This window comes from Salvia hispanica, chromosome 4 (assembly GCF_023119035.1).
Source record: "Salvia hispanica cultivar TCC Black 2014 chromosome 4, UniMelb_Shisp_WGS_1.0, whole genome shotgun sequence".
NCBI lineage: Eukaryota > Viridiplantae > Streptophyta > Magnoliopsida > Lamiales > Lamiaceae > Salvia > Salvia hispanica.
In genome coordinates this window covers 5,064,675-5,084,861 of record NC_062968.1, presented here as the reverse complement: position 1 = coordinate 5,084,861, position 20,187 = coordinate 5,064,675, and the positions used below count along the sequence as shown (strand labels likewise).

At 39.4% G+C, this 20,187-nt stretch overlaps 1 protein-coding gene and 1 pseudogene across 1 annotated transcript in view; one reads left to right on the top strand and one right to left on the bottom strand.

Moving 5' to 3' along the window:
* The window catches only part of LOC125220223 (E3 ubiquitin-protein ligase ORTHRUS 2-like), a 34,037-nt gene that overhangs the window by 7,821 nt on the left and 6,029 nt on the right, over positions 1–20,187 (bottom strand). The window lies entirely within an intron of this gene.
* On the top strand, positions 83–4,348 carry LOC125221983 (annotated as a pseudogene).

Below are 20,187 nucleotides of genomic sequence, written 5' to 3'. Positions count from 1 at the left end.
TCACTTTCTCTCTGTGTGTGTTCACACTTGTCTTCATTACTCAACAAGCAACCCTCAAATCTCAATCACACCATCGGAAATCATGTCTTCAAACCAAATCGCGCAGGTCAGCCAGCTCCCGTGCGACGGCGACGGCGTGTGCATGGTCTGCAAGCAGAAGCCGGTGGAGGCGGAGATCCTCTCGTGCAAGACGTGCGTGACTCCGTGGCACGTGGCGTGCCTCACTTCCGCCCGACCTCAAACCCTAGCCGACACGGCGGACTGGGAGTGCCCCGACTGCTCCGATCTCTCATCCTGCGCCGCGCCCGCCGTCTCCGGAGGCGGCCTGGTGGACAAGATCCGCGCGATCGAAGCCGATGCATCGCTCATGGACCTGGAGAAGGCGAGGCGGCGCCAGGAGCTGCTCGGAGGGGCGAAGGAGGGCGAGGAGGCGGAGGGTAAAGGCGCTGGGGGTGTTTTGGGGATTTTGGGGGACCAGTTCAACTGCTCCATTTGCATGCAGCTTCTAGATCGACCTGTTTCGGTACCATTTTTTGGATTTTTGATTTTTGATTTCTGTGGCTGATTTAGTTTTTTTTTTTTTTTTAAGGATCTGAGTTTTTTTAAGGATAATGGTTATTAACTTGAATGGGGTCTGTTTTTGGTGGTTTCACTTGGACGACGTTTTTGCTTGTGTGTGAATTGGTGTTGTGTTTTTTTTTTTTTTGTGTATGCTCATGCATATATAAATGATTTTTTTCCCAATACGTTGTTGTTTTTGATTTATTGTTTTGATGAAGTATGGATTGAATTTGATCTGCTGAAAATTATTATTGTTCTGAGTGAGTCTGTTTTTGGTAGTTTTGTTTGGACTGAGTCGTCTTGCTGAAAATTATTATTGTTTCTCTTTTTTTTTGTATGCTTATACATATTCAAATGATTTTTTGCTGCTAGATGTGTTAAAAAATTCGTTGTTGTTTTCGATTTATTGCTTTGCATGAATGTTCTTATGATTTTTGAGTTTTATTTGAATGCGAGGCAAATTCTGAAACCACATTGATGAAGTATGGATTGGTTTCAAATGAACACACGCTGGTGTGTTTCCTTTCATAGGATACGAAGAAAGGTTCCATTCAGGGATTTTTTTTTTTCTAAAATCACCCAAAACCAAAATTTCGCTGATGAATGCGTGAAAAACTCTCGTCTTGGGTGATTTTAGGAAAAAAACGTTTCCATGAATGAGAACCTTTTTTTTGTATTCTATGAGAAAGGGTAACACGTCAATAGCTATTTGACGTGTTAAACACGCCAATGCTATTGCCGTGTGTTCAGAGAGAAGGCGAGGCTTACCTGCTGTTAGAATTGGCATGTTTGATTTTTAAATGATGCACAGGTGTGTTTCCCTTTCAGGGAACCTTTTTTTCTTAAATCCCCCAGAACGAGAATTTTGCTGATGAATGTGTGACTGTGTGTAGATGTTTAGTTGCATATTCAATGCGGTTGGGTATGCTATAAATGGCTTCATTTGTGTTAATATAAAATGGAAGAACATTTAAAGATTAGATACAAATGCTTTCTTTGATGATTTCCTATGTTTGATTTTAACTTGTGTAATTGGGCTTTTGGAAATGGAATTGGAGTCTTCAATTCCAAATCCAATATTTCTGACCAAAATATATTTGGATTTGGAATTAAATTACATATTTCAATTCCTCTCAGTTCTATAATTTGAATTCCATATCAAAACAAATAATTGGAGATTCAAATAGTCATGAAATTGGACATTCACACACTGCACACACAGAGCGCATAAACTGCACACACACTGCACACTACATCGCTTTTACCGAACAAAGGATTTGAAATTGAATCCATTCCATAAAATTTTAATTCCAATTCTGTGTACTGAATGGATGCTTAGTTAAATAAGTTTGATGATAATAAAGCTTCAAAACTCATCCTTGTACTCTTGATTTTGTTTTCAGACGCCGTGTGGTCACAACTTCTGCTTAAAATGCTTCCAAAAATGGACAGGGCAACAACGCATGAAGACCTGTGCTATTTGTCGGAAGATGATCCCGGTCAAGATGGCTAAGGAGCCTCGAATAAACTCTGCCATTGTTATGGCAATCCGGATGGCTAAAGTTGCCCAGTCGAACTGCTCGGGAGGCCCTGCGAAGGTATCCCACTTCATCCACAACCAAGATCGCCCCGACAAAGCATTTACCACAGAGCGTGCGAAAAGAACTGGAAAGGCCAACGCATGCAGTGGGAAGATTTTTGTCACAATCCCCTCAGATTTTCTATGGTCCAATAACACCAGAGTACGACCCAACAAGGGGCTTAGGTGTTACAGTTGGAGAAACTTGGGAAGACAGGATGGAATGCAGGCAGTGGGGTGCTCACTTTCCCCATGTTGCAGGTATTGGGGGTCAAGCTAATCATGGGGCCCAGTCGGTTGCACTCTCGGGTGGTTATGAGGACGACGAGGATCATGGAGAATGGTTTCTCTACACGGGAAGGTATTAAATGCTGCTTCTATTTGGCATTATTACTTAAGATTAAGATGATATTATCTTGTTAGCAATGAAATCTGTTTGAACTTAATGCAAAATGGGATGTGCATAGTCTGCGCCAATACTAACTTTATAACGGTTACAGTGGTGGGCGTGATCTTACTGGAAATAAAAGGACGAACAAGAAACAGTCCTTTGACCAGAGCTTCAAAAGTTCCAATGAGGCTCTAAGAGTTAGTTGTCGCGAGGGCTATCCTGTACGGGTTGTGAGGTAAGCTAAAATTAATTCTTAATTTTGTTGTTAGTAACTCTGTGCAACTAGTGTTGTTTAGCTCTTGAATTAGACGATGACACTTTTTTTTACTTGTTGAGTTCTCTTGAAATAAAGCTGTCTAACAAAAACTTCAATACTTATATATGTGATTGTTATGTCATATTTCATTTTAATTATTGCAGGTCCCACAAAGAAAAGCGATCTTCTTACGCGCCAGAGACGGGTGTGCGTTATGACGGGATTTACAGGATAGAAAAGTGCTGGCGCAAGGCTGGGCAACAAGTAAATATTTGCCAAATAATAATCTCACCTGCGATTTTTATTTGTATCCTCTCATGACATTCCTTTTGAATTATTACAGGGATTTGTGGTCTGCCGTTATCTATTCGTGCGTTGTGACAATGATCCAGCACCATGGACCATGTGAGTTGATGTATATTAGTCTTGCAATGGCCTTTCTACTTAGTCGTCTACTATCTGTATTTCATGATATATGCTTAAACTCTATGTGAAACTATGTACTTTTGGCTTGTAGAGACACCCAAGGAGATCGTCCAAGGCCTTTACCTTCAATTCCCGAGCTGAACCAAGCTAAGGACATTACCGAAAGGAAAAAGAGTCCTGCCTGGGATTTCGATGTAAGCAACTTAGACTAACTTGTGTTGCATTGGTGATTGTTTCTCGAGGTCATTCTTAGGATAAAATTACTTTGAGACTCATCTGTCTAAAATTTTCCGTATAGGAGCAGAAGGGCATCTGGACATGGACGCGACCTCAACCGCCCAGTCAAAAAACGATCGTTGACGGTGATAAAGTAAAGATCACCAAGAGGAAAAACCGAAGCGGGACAGGATCAGTTAAAGCAAAGCTTCTGAAAGGTAATTTTCCCTTTCCTATTCAAACACTGCTTTGATTATTAATTGTGGACATTCTCATGAAGCATAATTTTTTTTTTCAATTCTCAATTTGTTTTTGTATTTTAATGCTTTTGATAACCGTAATGCAGAATTTGGCTGCCTCATCTGTCGGAAAGTGATGGTTCAGCCACTCACTACTCCCTGCGCGCATAACTTCTGCAAGGCGTGCTTAGAGGGCGCCTTTGCCGGCCAATCTCACATGAAAGAGCGAAAAATGGGAGGGAGGACGCTTCGTGCACAGAAGAATGTTATGAAGTGCCCATCTTGCACACAAGATATTTCTGAGTTTCTCCAAAATCCTCAGGTACATGCATTATATTTTGTTTTATTTCTGTTTGGATTTTCATCTTGCTGTATATTCTTGGATGTTAGATGTGGCATGAATATGATTATGTGCACAGGTCAACAGAGAGTTGATGAACGTGATTGAAAGGCTGCAGAACCAGTTGGAGGAGGAGAGCTCCAAGACTAAGGAACACGAGGATGCCCAAAGCTTGAATTCTAGTAAGAATGCTGAAGAAGAGGGCTTAGAAGTGGAAGTGCGAGAAGATGCTGACAGCATAGATGACGATGCTGTTGGTGTTTCTAAGAGAAGGAAGCTTAGCAACGATGGTGCCCAAGCCAGAGAACCAGATGCGACCAATGACGATGAGATAGCATGATGCGAACTCGCATGGGAGACCCGTGACAAGGTTTATGACCAGACGACTACAAGAAGGCCTCTCCAACTTAGTCCAAAGGGCGATGCATGAAGATTCAATGAAGCTTGAGATCGTCCCGGGAGCAATGAGCGTCGTCACATTGATCGCCGAAGTCCCACCGTCTGGGTGACGCTTATGCGACAGACCACCCAACTGGGTGACGCAGGAGCGCCTTGAAAGAGTCAGCATCCCACCCGGATGGGTGCCATATGACCGACTAGATCACCCGCCCGAGTGCTCGTCGAGTCAAGAGCTTCCACCCGGTCGGGTGGCTACTGGTCGAACAAATCAACCCGACTGGGTACCAAGTTGAAGGCAGTCGAGTTCCAGGGTATTCTACCCGGACAGGTGATCTAACGCTGCATGATTCCACATATGCTAGATTTGTGGGCATTTTTCTTGCATTTTGCACCTTAGCTATAAATAGCACATTATTTCATTTTCTAGATGGATGGTTGAATTTTGCGATAGAATCTTGTGAAATTTGTTTCAACTCTGTGAGTTTTTTATCCAATTTCTAGTTTCTAGGTTGTTGATCATCAATTGATTCAATCAAGTATAAAGGGCATGTGAATTCCTTTGAGTAGTTAAACCATTCGTTAAATCTAGCATGAAGATTACTTGGATTATTTTTTTCTATCAATGGATTATGATAATATCAAATTCACATTCTCCATTTCTTGTCTTCCATCAAATCCTTTAGGATCTAGTTTTTGAAGGCTAGATCCATATTATTCTTCTTGTTTATTTTGTGTTACAATTGATAGATCAATTGCAAAAACGTACTCCCCCTGTTCTAACTACATAATGACGGAAGCGAACTTTGGTTGGTTAATCAGATCAGTTCATCGATGGTCAGCAAGTATGATGGTCCTAATGATGATTCTACATGTTTTTCGTGTGTATCTCACCGGTGGATTTAAAAAACCTCGCGAATTGACTTGGGTTACAGCTGTGGTTCTGGGAGTATTGACCGCATCTTTTGGCGTAACTGGTTATTCCTTACCTCGGGACCAAATTGGTTATTAGGCGGTAAGTCGTATTTCTCTTTAGAATGTCCCAAGTAAGTTGAGCCATTTTCTTTTTTAACAAAAAAACAAAAACAAAATTGGGCGTTGTGCAGTGGATCGTAGCCACGGACAATTGCTCCACCTAAAGCTCTCCGGTTCTAGAGTGGATGACTTGCTAACCTATGCTGCTCACCTGTTACCGAGAGCCCATTGATTCAGGCCCAACAACCATCAGCTGAAGAAACAGAGCAAGCAGCTGCACTTAGGAATCCAATCAGAGGCCCGATAGCAGAAGCCCATCGTCGATCAGCCCGTGCCGGAAAACAGCCCACATATTTGAAGGATTACGTGCTGAGTTTGGGAACCGCCACGCATGACTGAACGTGTTCTCTGATGGTTAATTAGTTGGTTATTTATAGTATTGCATTTCCCATTTCCACGTTTCTATTTCTTAGTTAGTTATTGCATTTTCCCATTTCCTTTAGTGGATAGATAGCACGTCTCCTTTTCGTAGTAGTGGTTAGTTGCAGCTTCTTATAAATTGTGTTCTCCTCCTTGAGGAAATCATTGAACAACTAATCCCAGTTTTATATCTTTTGAGTTTCCTTTTCGTAAGAATTCTACTTGAGCTTTGTTAAGGAGTAAGATCCTACTCCAAAGGATCTATTCTGTAACATCACCGGTACAATTCTATCTTTGAGCAATTGTTCTTTAATTTGTAAATGTTGTGTCTTGTTAAAAGTTGAGTGAAAACTAAAAGGTTTGCTATAAACAATGAAATTTTGGTTGTATGATTGTCATTTTTCATTGCTTTGGAGCATTGGATAGACCTACTAGTTTATATCTAAATATAGAGCCTTAGAAGAACAAATACTTTTAACTTTAATTTTTTTGTTTCAAAATGAACATTCATTGAGTAGCAATATCACTAGTTTAATGGGAACTTTTACAGGTAATTCATGTAATTTATTTTGATTTAAAGTGTAAGTAGTTTTGTTGTTCTTCTGTGGCTATATTTTATTAAATTTATTCTTATTATTTGCGGCTTTTAACTTGTTGGATGCACATTTTCTCATTTTGCTATGTCTTTTGCTTCCTCTGTGCTCATTCTTTTTCTTGTTTATTCATTTACTACTCTAGTATTTTATTGTGGAGGTGGAGAAAAGCTTTATAAAAATCTCATCCCATGCTCTAATTCTTTTCACAAGTTTCCTCTTGTTCTTGGTGTTGATATTCTTTTCCCACAATCAACAGATCAAGTCATCTACGAAGCCTTACACTTGAAGTCTATCGTATATCAAAAACTGTTTTGACTGTGGCGGTAAAAAAACTTACACAATTAGAAGAGTTGCATCTTAAGATGACGCCAAGTCTCAATCCGCAAGATTTTGAAAGCATTGGCATCTCTTGTCCCATGTTGAAATCATTTACGTATAGAAACATTTGGGATGGTCTATTGGAATTTACAGAACGTGCTGTAGCCATTGGAAAAAACATGCCTAACTTGCGTCGTCTCGGACTTTTTTCATTTTGTATTGGAAACCAGGGGCTGGAAGCGATTCTCGATGGCTGCCCCAACCTAGAATCACTTCATCTTCACCGACGTGCCGGTCTTGATCTACAAGGGGGTCTAGGCAAAAGATGTTCTGTAACATCCCGAATTTCCGAACCCTAATTTTAGAGCCCTAGAATTTATTATCGATGACGTGGAAGAGGTGAATTATTTGATAAGTGAACTTCTTGCTTGAGTTTATTTGATTGAGAAGTTTGAAAAGTCAAACTTGTTGACTAATATGATGTGGCATATGTGATTAATTAATTTATGGGATGAATTATTTGTCTAAGGGTGAGTGAGAATAATAGAGAAAATTTCCATAAATATTAGCCACTACTTTTTGTGTGATTTTCGAAAATAACATGTAGGAGGAAAAGAATTATTTTATTTTATTTGATCCCTTGTTTGATTTCTTTCCATACCTAGAATTTAAATATTCTACCAAATCTTTCCATACCTCAAGGGATCTTGCCTTACCTTATTCTAATTAATATTGAAAATTTCATGCCTTATTTAAGGCATATAGTACACGCCTATTTCTAGGCCAATGAGGGAGAATCCTTATTTTTTTTGCTCCGTGATATTTTATTCTACTCCGTAAAATATACCAAAACAAAATCTTGGCTAATTGAGAGCCATATATTTCGAAAATTACATGCCTTGACACTCTAGTCTATTTTTGTTAATTCTCCTTCCCTACTTCACAATATTTATTTATTTAATTGGGAGAATGAGATCTTACCAAATATTCTATTCTAATTACCTAAAGATCTTGTTGAACTCTATAAATAAGAACCAAAACCCCAACCCTAGCCCCCATATTTTCGGCCCCCACCTCCCATACACTCTCTCAATTTTTCTTCTTCTACTCTCCAATATTTTGCTATCTTTTGGAGAAGAATTGAAGTTTAATCCAAGAACTTTGAAGAATCAAGGCTAATACTTTGTTTCTACCGATCGTTTTCCTCTAAAAAGGTGAAACCTCGGTTGCGAAGCCAGATAACGGAAAAGCGAAACTACTTGAAACTTAAGCAGTCGAGGTGGGCTTTATTCTTAAACTCTTTTACTTCTTGCAAAAATATTGATTGGTGTTATAAGGGTGGTTTAACTGTTATGCCATGCCTATATTTGTTTTATTGTGATATTGTGCCTGAAGCCTAGTTTGTGAGTTCGCTCCATTGGGCCAAGGTTTTGGATATGTTATACGAATTCGGGTCTGAGTACGGGCCGCAAACCCTACCAGGCTGTGTACACGAGGGGATCGTGAGCCGTCCTTGCTAGTCGGCCGGTCTCGTGGGCGAAAAGTGTGGCCACACTTTCGTCGCACCATGGATATGAATTGTGGAATTTGATGAGAAAATGGGAGATATTTGATTGGCCAATCTATGAAAATATTTTGTGATACTCGATGATATTTTATTTGATAAATTGTAAAACTCGAGTTCACTTGGTAAGGGTGGCATAACTTATAAAATGTTTTGGCAACGAGCTCACTGAGTATTTCAAAATACTCAGCCCTGCATGTGTTTTCCTTATGTGCAGGTTGAATGACGACGAGCGGTGGCGGGTGTTGAGCATGATAATTAATTAAGATGGATGTTATGAACTTCAAGCATAGTTGTGTCTTCATACATGGCTATTCTTTCTCTTGGTCGTTTTCCGCTGAGTTTTGATGCACCTTAGAGTTCGTCGTTTTTGGATATTTACATCTTTCCTTCGATTTGAGGCCTTAGACTTTTTCTTGTGATTTTATCTTAAATATTATGTCGTACTCTTGAGAATTTGATCGTTATTTATGATACCCCTTTCTCTTTCTCATTCGAGCTTTTAGGCTAAGTTGTCGCTTTAAATACTCTGATAGTTCTTTTAAATCTCTTGGTCAAAATTCTTTAAATGAAACCCTAGCCTTGTTCATTTCTTCGAGTCCGTTTGGTAGCAGTTGCCGCATTTATTGTACCCTAGGAGAGCGGGCTGTTACAGTTGGTATCAGAGCCTCAGTTCTTTCCGCTCTGGACCCAAGAGTCTTTTTCAAACTTTAGGTTGTCTTTATAATCTTTTGTGTAAATGAACTAAATGTGGAAGGCTCAACACCGCAGCTCGTCCCGTTCAACCATGAAGAAAGAGGTACAATGTATTACTATGACTTATGATTGAAACTTTATACTCTTGGAAATTTTGGTGGAAGGTGTTATTTTTGTGAGAAGCATGCCTTAAGTGTTGAGAATATTGTTGTGCTTGTGAAGCGATGCTTCTTAAATGATGATTCCTAGGAGTTTGGAAATAATATGCTGTGAAGCGATGCTTCTTAAATGATGATTACTAAGAGTGTGGAAATATTATGAATGTGAAGCGATGCTTCCCGAATGGTGATCTGTCAAGTATTGTATGCGAGTTTGTGAAATTGTGAAATGTGAAATGTGATTACTTAGCTGCTACGAAGCAACTCCTATGTGAAATATGAAGTAAATACTATGGCTTTTGGAAAATGTGGTGAGGTTATGAAACGGGAGACACTATACAAATGTGTAATTGCTTTCGTTTAATAATGAGGCATGATGTATCACATATTGAGGTATGATTGTGAACACGTGTTGCTTGATGTTGAGATTTGCTATTACGTATTCAAACTGTAAATTTAACTTGAAGGACGTACATGTTGATTACTTGGAAGGCGAAAATTTTAATGCATATTTGGTTGAAAATATATGATTTTGAAATTTTGAAGGCGAAGTATGACGCATGTGTAGTTGCAATTATGTGATTGTGAAATAGATGGACATGAACTGCATGAAGTTGGAAATGCGATTTTGTGGATGATGCATTGACTAAGTGCTAATCTTTACATATATTAATATACGATGCTTGATATGCTATGGAACAACAAATGATTTATGTGGTGAAATATGCTATTCAAATAAACTTGTTAATTGTGCAATATATGGATGAAGTTTGTGTGGTAATGGGGAACTTTTGAACTTTGTTGCGAATGTGATTACGTGTGATTTATGTTGAAATGTTGCGATGCTTAGATCTGGACTACTTGGAACCTAGCATGACTTAGTTATACGATCACAGCGCTTATATCAACAGTAGAAATGCGGAATGACTAGTATGAGACTCCAAGCTATGCTTGAAATTATAGAGTGCCTAAGAAGTAGGCCAGACTGAACGTGCTAGAACTTAGTTGTAAGTTGACAACTGCAGTATCACTTTCCTGAGTGATAGAACCAACGAAAATAAGTATACTTCGAGCCTTGGTGTACCCTTACAATGGCGAGATCATACCCAAGATCTAATAAAACTATGCAGTCTTGCATACCATGCCAAAGTGGCGACGCGACACAAATACGACGACGTTTACGACACATTAAGACCACGTGTATAATGGCAATCGAAAAGACTACGTGACACGGCAAGAAGAAGACTTTGAAGATGCGACCATCAAATTTAGTTATTTTCGACGATACGATGAATCTCGACTTGGAATCCACGGTTTCATAGAACGACGTTACCATGATCAGGCTCGGGAGAGATGTGCGAGGAAGTGCGACCTTCGTAGTTAGAATGACCGATTTTTTTTTTAAAAATCAACAGTACTTACTTGGATCCTAAGTTCTTTTCGGGATGTTTTGAATAACCATGAACCCTTATCTATTTAAACACCTTGGTTGACTCGCAATTTGCAAGTGATACCCGTTATTTCTTTTCCTATATCGAGTCATGACTCACTTGGCGTGAAATTTGTGTTTGCCCTTTATAACTTTGGACCTCTTGCTTGAGTAGTATTCTTCAAATTCATAGAACGATATTTGGTCTTATGAGCTTCCGTCATTGAACCTCATTCCTAAAGTTGTTTGTAGTTATGACCTTCAGTATGGTCACATCTCCAGACCTGTTTTTCTTCAAAGGATGGAATATTCTTCTTGGAACTTTGGTTCACCCCTTTATCTTATAACCATGTTTGTGGCAAGCTCTTTTTGGCAGAAGTGAAATTCTTTTAGCTCGGTTACACTACATATATTGTTTCATACTCAATGACTTTTCTTTCTTCAGCACCAAGTTAAGACTATCATGTTCTCTTCTTCCTTAACGGTTCTGAAAGGTTCCAATCATTTTGAGTTGCCCTCAACAAACCCGTTAAACCATTGCTAGTGCAACTTCATGACATTTGTCTATATTTCTAAATTCTGACGCGACTGATTGTTTTAGGCCTTGACATGTTTGATCAATAACCGCTGTCCGAAATTTTTATCGGGCAGTCTGGTATGGGATTTGAGATTTCTAAAGCTTTTATTCACCTTATCTTTTTACTTTCACATTTGCGTTACTCCTTTTCGTTCGTTGTACTGAGACCCCTTTGAGACCACATTATTGAGATTTATGGGAATTCGCACCTTCTTATTATCTTACCTTGCAATGAGCTCTTCCCACTCTTTTCTACCTTGTTGCGTGAATGTGGGAATTCGCAACTTCTTAATATCTTATCTTACAATGAGTTGTTTCTACTCTTATCTACCTCGTTGCGCGAAATTGAAATTCGCACTTTTCTACTACCTTAACTTGCAATGAGTGGTTTCCACTCTTTACTACCTTATTTCGTGAATGTACTTGCCCATTTTGTTTTTCTCCAAGAACCTTGCATCTTGTTGTGCAACTGTCCCATGTCCTTTTTTGCGCAACTGCCTTCTTTCAATGTAACTGGGTGATCATTCCTTAAACCTTACTTATAGGAAGAATCGTAATTCTACAAGTACATCAGAATGGGTTTCATCCTGTTTTCATGACACATCCCATGTTCTTTCGAGCTCTCATCAGAATTAAATTCTCAAGCTCTATGGGTTTTTCCTTGATACCCCTAAACTATTTAATTCTCTGAATGGACGAGTTAAGTTTAATAGGAACTTAGTCCTTGCTTTGTTTCGAACCAATTGTCAATGATGAGATTTGAAAATGTCGAGCCAGAAATGTTATTCTTGTTTCCTTGATAAAGTTGGAGCCTTTCCGATGAAAGACACTTTGTGGTGCTTCTTCGAATTGAAATCGGTCCATATCCAAGTTAAGACTGTTTGATTAAAATTTAAGTTCTTAATACATACCCTGAGTTCTTGATGCGACACGGCAAGGGAAGGCGAAAGCTTAAATCTTTTAAGATACACGTGGGAAATAAGTTCTACAGACAGACACGCGCTGAAATGATGCACCAACAAGAGGTGTAGGCATGACCAATAGAACGAGACGAGAAATATTTCGCATTTACGAACTGCTTATATCGAGCTGCTAGGAAATCGAATGTCGTGTTATAGAATTTCCCGAATTTGTTCGAACGTAGAAATCGTACTATGAGAACTTAAGTTAGTCGCTTACGATCTGCGAGTTATGGCGATGGGAGATATCGACGTAATCTTAGGAACGGACTGGTTGACCGCGAACTTTGCGACGATTCGCTGTAAGGAGAGGCTAATAACCCTACGAACCCCGGATATGGAACCCGCCGTGTACCACGGAATCTCGATGAACGACGAATCGCCATAGTCTCCGCGTTACAAGCCACCGCGATGATAAAGAAAGGACGCCCCGTCTACCTTGTCTATTTTCTTTCACGAAGAGGAGAAGGAGGAGAGAAGAATCGAAGACGTCGCTGTCGTACGAAATTTATCCAGACTTTTTCCCCGAAGCGTTACCGGGACCGCCGCCAGATCGACAACTAGAATTCACGATCGATCTCGAACCAGGAGCCGCACCTGTGTCCTTAGGCGCCATTGAACAAATTGACCCTATAAATAAAAAAAAAAAAAAAACAACAACTACCCACTGCCGAGGAAAGACGACCTGTTGATCAACTCCGAGGAGCCGGCGTGTTTTCAAAGGTGGACTTAAAATCCGGATACCACCAGCTGAAGGTTCGCAAGGAGGATATACCAAAGACCGCTTTTCGCACGAGATATGGTCACTATGAGTTCGTCGTGATGCCGTTTGGACTGACCAACGCCCCAGCCGTATTTATAGACCTGATGAACCGAGTTTTTGCACCCGTACCTAGATACGTTCGTCTTAGTGTTCATAGATGATATCTTAGTCTACTCGAAGGACGAGAAGGAGCACGCGGAGCACCTACGAATCGCGCTGGAGACGCTAAGGAAGAAAAGCTGACCACCGCACCAGTGTTAGCTGTGCCAGAGCTTGGAGTGAACTACGTAGTTTGCACCGACGCTTTGAAGGTCGGATTAGGATGCATGTTGATGCAGAACAACAAGGTGATCGCTTACGCGTCGCGACAGTTGAAACCGCACGAGTTGAACTACCCCACCCACGATTTAGAGTTAGCCGCAGTAGTGCATGCCCTAAAGATTTGGAGGCACCATCTCTACGGAGTTAGGTGTGAAATCTTTACGGACCATAAGAGTTTGAAGTACTTCTTCGAGCAGAAGGATTTGAACATGCGACAACAGAGATGGCTCGAGCTAGTGAAGGACTACGATTGTGGCATCAACTACCACCCCGGCAAGGCAAAAGTAGTAGCAGACGCTTTAAGCCGTAGAGACCAATCGCAACTCGCCGTCTTTCTGACAGCCGAGGAAAACCTAGTGCGAGAGTTGAGTAAGTTGCGGATAGAAGTAGTTAGAACACCCGATACCGTGAAAGGCCGAATCGTCGCGTTAGTAGTAGAACCTGATCTAAGGACGAGGATCGTTGTAGCTCAACGGCTAGATGAGATATTGGAGGAGATTCGAGTCGAAGTAAGAACCGGTGAGTCCGGAAGTTTTGGTGAGGCTTCCGATAACGCTCTTACCATTGAAGGGAGACTGTGTGTGCCGAACGACGAGGGTCTTAGGAACGAAATCTTGAGCGAAGCGCACGAAACCCCATACACTGCTCACCCCGGGAGCACGAAGATGTACCAGGATCTGAAAAAGTCCTTTTGGTGGAACGGCATGAAGAGAGACGTCTTAGCTTTCGTGGAACGTTGCTTAGCCTGCCAACAGGTGAAAGCCTTACACCAACGACCGTACGGGAAGCTACAACCGCTTGAGATATCCGAGTGGAAGTGGGAACACATCGCTATGGATTTCGTGACTGCATTGCCGAAAACCCTTAAAGGGAACACCGCGATTTGGGTGATCATCGATCGATTTACCAAGAGTGCGCATTTCATACCAATCCCTGTAACCCATGGGTCGGATAAGCTAGCCCGAATCTACGTTCAAGAGATCGTGCGACTACATGGAGTCCCAGTGACAATTACGTCTGATCGTGACCCGAAGTTTACCTCGAAATTTTGGGTTAGTTTACAACGCGAGCTTGGAACACGCTTAAACTTTAGCACCGCTTTTCACCCACAATCCGATGGACAATCCGAGAGGACGATACTAACTCTCGAGGATATGTTAAGAGCCGTGGTGCTCGACCAAGGCGAAGTTGGGAGACCGCACTCCCTTTGATCGAGTTCGCCTACAACAACAGCTTTCAAGCAACGATCGGCACGGCGCCATACGAAGCACTATACGGAAGAAAGTGTAGATCTCCACTCTACTGGGATGAAGTTGGCAAACGAAAGACAATTGGACCTGATGCAGTCGAAGAGATGGTCGGAATCGTTCGACAAATCCATGCGCGAATGAAGGAAGCCCAACAGAGGTCGTACGCCGACCTCCGACGGACGGACTTACAGTTCCACGCTGGAGATAAAGTTTTCCTCAAGTTATCCCCGTCGAAAGGGATAACGCATTTTGGAGTCAAAGGCAAACTGAAACCACGTTTCATCGAACCGTATGAAATTTTAGAAGGAATAGGACCCGTAGCTTATCGTTTAGCGTTGCCGCCCAGCCTTGGGAATGTGCACAATGTTTTTCATGTGTCGCCGTTGCGAAAATACGTGTTCGATCCGAAGCATGTGATTCGTTACGAGGATATTGCCGTAAACCCGGATCTGAGCTACGAGGAGCAACCCCAGTTAATCTTAGATCGAAAGGTCCAAACCTTGAGAAATAAAACCACTGCCTTCGTGAAAATTCAATGGAGAAACCACGGGCCCGAGGAAGCCACGTGGGAGCGTGAGGATGAGATGATAAACCTATACCCGGAACTCTTTCCATAAAGGTACCAAATTTCGGGACGAAATTTCTTTTAAGTGTGGTAGGATGTAACATCCCGAATTTCCGAACCCTAATTTTAGAGCCCTAGAATTTATTATCGATGACGTGGAAGAGGTGAATTATTTGATAAGTGAACTTCTTGCTTGAGTTTATTTGATTGAGAAGTTTGAAAAGTCAAACTTGTTGACTAATATGATGTGGCATATGTGATTAATTAATTTATGAGATGAATTATTTGTCTAAGGGTGAGTGAGAATAATAGAGAAAATTTCCATAAATATTAGCCACTACTTTTTGTGTGATTTTCGAAAATAACATGTAGGAGGAAAAGAATTATTTTATTTTATTTGATCCCTTGTTTGATTTCTTTCCATACCTAGAATTTAAATATTCTACCAAATATTTCCATACCTCAAGGGATCTTGCCTTACCTTATTCTAATTAATATTGAAAATTTCATGCCTTATTTAAGGCATATAGTACACGCCTATTTCTAGGCCAATGAGGGAGAATCCTTATTTTTTTTGCTCCGTGATATTTTATTCTACTCCGTAAAATATATCAAAACAAAATCTTGGCTAATTGAGAGCCATATATTTCGAAAATTACATGCCTTGACACCCTAGTCTATTTTTGTTAATTCTCCTTCCCTACTTCACAATATTTATTTATTTAATTGGGAGAATGAGATCTTACCAAATATTCTATTCTAATTACCTAAAGATCTTGTTGAACTCTATAAATAAGAACCAAAACCCCAACCCTAGCCCCCATATTTTCGGCCCCCACCTCCCATACACTCTCTCAATTTTTCTTCTTCTACTCTCCAATATTTTGCTATCTTTTGGAGAAGAATTGAAGTTTAATCCAAGAACTTTGAAGAATCAAGGCTAATACTTTGTTTCTACCGATCGTTAACTTTGAAGAATCAAGGCTAATACTTTGTTTCTACCGATCGTTTTCCTCTAAAAAGGTGAAACCTCGGTTGCGAAGCTTAGAGATAACGGAAAAGCGAAACTACTTTAAACTTAAGCAGTCGAGGTGGGCTTTATTCTTAAACTCTTTTACTTCTTGCAAAAATATTGATTGGTGTTATAAGGGTGGTTTAACTGTTATGCCATGTCTATATTTGTTTTATAGTGATATTGTGCCTGAAGCCTAGTTTGTGAGTTCGCTCCATTGGGCCAAGGTTTTGGATATGTTATACGAATTCGGGTCTGAGTACGGGCCGCAAACCCTACCAGGCTGTGTACACGAGGGGATCGTGAGCCGTCCTTGCTAGTCGGCCGATCTCGTGGGCGAAAAGTGTGGCCACACTTTCGTCGCACCATGGATATGAATTGTGGAATTTGATGAGAAAATGGGAGATATTTGATTGGCCAATCTATGAAAATATTTTGTGATACTCGATGATATTTTATTTGATAAATTGTAAAACTCGAGTTCACTTGGTAAGGGTGGCATAACTTATAAAATGTTTTGGCAACGAGCTCACTGAGCAAAATACTCAGCCCTGCATGTGTTTTCCTTATGTGCAGGTTGAATGACGACGAGCGGTGGCGGGTGTTGAGCATGATAATTAATTAAGATGGATGTTATGAACTTCAAGCATAGTTGTGTCTTCATACATGGCTATTCTTTCTCTTAGTCGTTTTCCGCTGAGTTTTGATGCACCTTGGAGTTCGTCGCTTTTGGATATTTACATCTTTCCTTCGATTTGAGGCCTTAGACTCTTTCTTGTGATTTTATCTTAAATATTATGTCGTACTCTTGAGAATTTGATCGTTATTTATGATACCCCTTTCTCTTTCTCATTCGAGCTTTTAGGCTAAGTTGTCGCTTTAAATACTCTGATAGTTCTTTTAAATCTCTTGGTCAAAATTCTTTAAATGAAACCCTAGCCTTATTCATTTCTTCGAGTCCGTTAGGTAGCAGTTGCCGCATTTATTGTACCCTAGGAGAGCGGGCTGTTACATGTTCTGACCAAATAAAAGATCTGATTCTCGATTCTGATCAGGTGGATTATGATTGGTATGGCGACAATGAATCAGCAGCTTCTGACTCTGATGATAGTGGTTATGAATATGATCCTGATTTTTATTAGGATTGAAGATTTTGGTGGTGGTTACTATTTGTTTTGAAAATGCTAAGATTTTGATTCTTCACTTTTATGTTAGGTTGGTGAAGGATGATGCTACTTTGTTTTTTTCAAATGGTTTAGTTGCCACCATATTTGGAGTTTGTTTTTTCAGCAGTGTACATCTATCTCAACTCTCGTCTCTGTGAATATTCAAGGTGTTTGATTTCGATTGCTACGATTTGTGAATTTCTTTTATGGATATTCAATTGTTCGATTTGTTAGTTTCATTTCTCAATTTTTTGATAAGGTATTCGGAAACTAATTTTAAATTAATTGGGTTGACTCAATTTATTTGAAGTGGATTTTTGTTGGAGTGGCTAAATGATACTGAAACTGACAAGGTTATTTAATTTTAATAAATATCCATAACAATAGTAATAATAAATTAATAATTTTAATTAATATTCAAATATTTATACATACTTATCTTTTCCCATAAATTCTAAATAGAAATAATTGTCGTTGGATCAGTCTCAATGTCGAATTAATCATAGATCACTCTAATGGTTTGTGTAATGACACCAAATTGATAATTACACGGTTAGGTTATTATGTTTTGGAGGCTCGAGTATTGGGTGACCATAATATCGGTCATAAAGTCTTGATTTCTCGAATGTCTTTAATATCTTCTGATTTTTTATATTATTCTCTCTCTTACTTTACAATTTCTAAATTTTAACTATTTATTATCATTTTTATAAAACAAGTTCAAAAAAGTAAATGAGACTCCTAATCGTGGATGGAGGGAGTATATGTTTATAATTTTTCTATGTTCATTATTTTAATCTATTTAACTGTAAATATAATTTTATTATTTGAAAATCTTTTGTCCCGTGCATAGTACGGTGTTAACACTAGTAAAAATAACGGCTCTCTATTTAGTAAAAATAACTGATTTTATTTTCAATTATGTTGAAATGGGCCAGCCCATTATTTAATAATAAATCAAATATTAATATAGTTAAATTAGGTTAAATTTTATATCTTCTTCTCCACACGCCGCTTTCTTCTTTCTGCAAGTTTTTCTGTATTTTAGGTTTTGCAGTATTGTAGATGGTCTAACACATTTATATCAATTTTCAATACATTCATATCACACCCATCCAAAATCTTAGCTATCGAAGATGTACATATCAGGAAAGAAATCCAAATCCAGCTCTCCGATAATCCAAGCTAGCCCTCTAATTGCGACTGCGGCCTCTTCATCATCAGCCCTGCCTCCACCATCGCCTCGGTGGACTGAACTGCCCGATGATTTGACGACGAATATCCTACAAAGATTGGATGCTGAAGAGAGGTTGATTAGTGCGCAGCTAGTGTGTAGTACATGGTGGAGAGTCTGCAAGAATCCTGCCATGTGGCGCGTCATTGATTTGGATGCTCGACGGAAATTTGATGATAAATTTGATAGTATTTGCCGTTGTGCAGTGGATCGTAGCCAGGGACAATTGGCCGAGCTAAAGCTTTGCGATTTATATGTGGTTGAGATGCTAAACTACGTAGCCGAGCGGTAGAATTTTTTAATTTTAATTTACAATTTTATTAATTAGTTGCCTGTGTGTTTTTTTCATCTATGTGTTCCAAATATGTGAAGTGTTTAATATTTATCTTTATGGACGAATTCGTATGATGATATTATGCTCATTTTGTGAATGTGTATCTTTTGTGTATATTCGTATGCCCATTAATCTTCAATCTAGTTGATTTTTTTTCAATATATCATGTGATTGTTGTGTAATCGGCAAACTTTATGTATTACTATTCCTCATGTTTTTTCTACTCTTTTGACAGATCATGCCAGCTTCGATGCCTTACAATTTTAGTGCTTGACAATGAAGATGGGTTTAATGAAGCAATAAAAAAACTGCCACAATTGGAAGAGTTGCACCTTTTTTTGAATATGTCAGTGTTCGATACTAAAGATTTTGAAACGATTGGCTTTGCTTGCCCAAGGTTGAAATCATTAACATATCACAACTGTTATCGAAGGACGGATATGTTTTCAAAGCATGTTGAGCAAATTGGGAAAAGCATGCCTAATCTGTGCCATCTCCGAATTTGTGAATATTCAATTGGGTATAAGGGGCTGGAAGCGCTTGCCCATGGCTGCAGCCGCCTCAAATCACTTGATCTTCGTTTATGCCCCCTTCTTGATTGTGGTAAAAGTTTTTCTGAGGAAAGAAAAGATCGCTGGCATTCGGACTCTATGATCAGTCTTGCGGATTGGATTAAGGAATGGAATGACTACTATTACGACGAACAGCAAGATATTTTTCCTGGTTACTATACTCGTGGTTGTGATATTTTTGATAATTACTGATTAATGGTGTTTTCAAGTGTCTTTATGTTCCGTTGCTTAAAAATAGACAAGTTTTATTGTTTTAGTACGTTTTTAAAATTTAGACCAATTTTAAAAAGTCTTTATCTTGTGAAATCAACAGTTCCCTAAAGTGGCATGTAAATTTGTTGCTCAAACTGAACATGAACTGCAATTATATACTCCATATTTAAGGCAAAACCTTGGAATTTCAGTTTATGGTTTTGATATCTCGGCAAGTGTTTTGGCTCCTTTATGTTAGGTACTTCAACTATGATTCTACTTTTGTTTTTTCAAATGGTTTGTTGGCATCACATTTGAACTTTTGGAGTTTGTTTTTCCAGCAGTATATTTACATCTCATTGTTAATTTGTTATTCATATTTGGAGTTTGTCCAGCTATTTACATTGTTACTCGTCGATAAAATCCCAACCACCTATATTTTTTGTATAGAGAATATGCTTATTGAATCTAGCAATTTAACCGTAAGTTTCGTATATTTGGGAACATTTACCGCTGCGCAGTGGATCTTAGCCAGGGACAACTGGTCTCCAGTTTTAAAGTCGATGGCTTACTAAACTACGCAGCTCATCGGTACAATTTTATTCATTATTCCCTGATTTTAACTAATATACGATGGCTGTTTTTTCGAACCTCTATTTTGTTTGGTTGCCATAATTAATCA